Source organism: Perca fluviatilis, chromosome 22 (genome assembly GCF_010015445.1).
Source record: "Perca fluviatilis chromosome 22, GENO_Pfluv_1.0, whole genome shotgun sequence".
In the NCBI taxonomy this organism is placed as follows: domain Eukaryota; kingdom Metazoa; phylum Chordata; class Actinopteri; order Perciformes; family Percidae; genus Perca; species Perca fluviatilis.
Window position 1 is genome coordinate 30,588,752 of NC_053133.1, and position 2,500 is coordinate 30,591,251.

Consider the following 2,500-nt stretch of genomic DNA (forward strand, 5'->3'; position numbering starts at 1 on the left):
TATTTCAAATTAAAATAACCTTTCAGGTGATATTTAATGTCCTCAGTGTGTGAATCAAACCTTGGCTAACTGCTGATGACTGGACCAGCTGATCTGACGTTTGAATGTGATTTACAGATGTGGATTCTGACAGCAGGGAAATCCCTACAAATCTCTTAATTTAATACATTAAAACTGAACATATCAGAACACAGATTTACATAAAAACGTAAACAAAAAATAAACTCAAAAAAATATGCTCAAATTATTGTTCATGTATCTCAAACTGCTCTTAAATTAATTGGTGTAGTACTAAATGAAATGGTTCCATATGAGGGCTTAGCTGCAGCACATGAGAGACTAACGTTTTAAAGGAGCTTTATTATGAGGGGGTGTTGGCACAGGTTTGGAGCCATTTAGCGGGTTTTAAAGGACCCTGGTGTTACGGATTATTTGGTAATCATTCTCCATGTTATTTATTAATACAGGGACTGTGACGGTAGCCGATCATTAGACGAACATATTATCTTTAACATCGCGGAGTGGCAGCGTAGTTCTCATTAATGTGATGAAATTAGAGCGATTTTTGTGATTAAAAAGGTGAATTTCTGGTGTTACGGATTATTTGGTTATTACGTTATTAGTCTCCATATTATTTATTAATACGGTAACGGTGACACAGCCGATTGTTAGATGACCATATTATCTTAAACATCGTGAAGTGGCAGCGTCGTTTTCAGTAATATGGTGAAATTAGAGCGAGTTTTGTTAAAAAAAGGTGACATTTTGAAGGTAGTTTCGCTTCGGCAGTTTCGGTAAATAACTGGCCTACCTGACCGTTCATTAAACGCTGTTTTCGGTCTCTTTGCGCGGATGTCGACCTCTGGATCTTTAACCGGGAATCAGTGCAGTCTTCGCGGCTCCATCTTGTGTATCTGTCCGGTCGGACGGACCTGATCTGCCGGTTAACGGCCGTCTGCTTTCGGTAAAGATCGCCGCTGTCCGCCGCTCGCTTTCAGGAGCCGCAGCAGCTAACAAGCTGACGGAGCTCACACGCTGCACTTCCGGTTCAATGTTTCAAAATAAAACCAACCAAACAACCTCTCTCCCTCTGTCTCTCTCTCCCTTTGTCTCTCTCTCTGTCTCTCTCTCCCTTTGTCTCTCTCCCTTCCCTCTCTCTTCCCTCTCTCCCTCTCCCTCACCTCTCTCCATCTGTCTCTCTCTGTCTCTCTCCCTCCCCCTCTCTCCCTCTGTCTCTCTCCCTCAGTCTCTCTCTCCCTCTGTCTCTCTCTCCCTCTCTCCCTTCCCTCCCTCTCTCTCCTCCCTCTCTCTCTCCCTCTCTCTGTCTCTCCCTCTCTGTCTCTCTCTCTCTCTCCCTCACCTCTCTCCCTCTGTCTCTCTCTGTCTCTCTCCCTCTCTCTCTCTCTCTCTCTCTCTCTCTCTCTCTATGTCTCCCTCTCTCTCCCTCTCTCTCTCTCTCTCTGTGTGTCTCTCTCCCTCCCGTCTCACCTGTCTCTCTCTCTCCCCTCTCTCTCTTTCCTCTCCCTCCCCTCTCTCCCTTCCCTCTCTCCCTCTGTCTCTCTCTCCCCCCCAAAGTAACACCCTTGCTCGTACATGTAAATAAACTCAACAGTTTAACTCTTCTTTTTGTATTTTCTAGAAACGCGAGGCCAGAATAAAGACATCATTTCTGATCCAGACTGATAAACTTCTGTAACGTTTTGAAAAACTTATTTTGAAAGCACAGTTTCCGGTCCCGTTCTTGTTACCCTGTGTACACTTGACGCTGTTTTAATGTGATCAACACAGCACCGAGTGTGTCCGGAATCATCCGATTAAAGCCGAACACATCCGGGACAGTTCTCAGAGAAAAACATTTTACTTTTTAAACTGTGTCTCAGTTTCCGGTCTCAGAGCTCAGTTTTGTTTTGACGCAGAAGAAGAGATTTGTTTATGTGAGCAGTATTATGAAGTTTGATGCCTCAGCAGAAACAGTTTAATATTAAATTACTGCTGAGTCAGCATGTTAATGCATCAATAACTAACTGTAGAGACAAAGTCTCACATTTCTGTAGATTATAACAAACATGTAATACCTCAAACCTTTCCTCCTGATGCGCTCAGGTCATTTAAATCGGACAATAGAGACAAAATTCTTTAAAAAACGAGACAGAAATAGAGCGTGCGCCCCATGTAGGCTGAGTCCTGCAGCGGTGCGGGTTCGAGTCCCACCTGCTGCCCTTTGCTGTGTGTCGTCCCCCATCTCTCTCCCCCCTTTTCTGTCTATCCACTGACACTATCTAATAAAGGGCAAAAATGCCCCCAAAAAATTATCTCTAAAACAAAAAGAAAGGAAAATGTTTTAATGATCTCCAACTATCCCGGGACCTCCCTGGATAGTTGGAGATCTCAACCCCCTTCCCCCCCAAAAGTTATGCCCTTGATTGTTCCTCGAGTCTCCTGCTCCTCATTTGCATAAAGTTGAATCCAGCCAACTTTATGCAAATGTAGTACAGAGATT

At 44.0% G+C, this 2,500-nt stretch overlaps 1 protein-coding gene across 1 annotated transcript in view; it reads right to left on the bottom strand.

Moving 5' to 3' along the window:
• LOC120552744 (5'-AMP-activated protein kinase subunit gamma-2-like) overlaps positions 1-2,500 on the bottom strand; it is a gene marked incomplete at its 3' end in the record, with an annotated part of 19,442 nt that overhangs the window by 9,261 nt on the left and 7,681 nt on the right. The gene's annotated exons all lie outside the window — the stretch shown is intronic.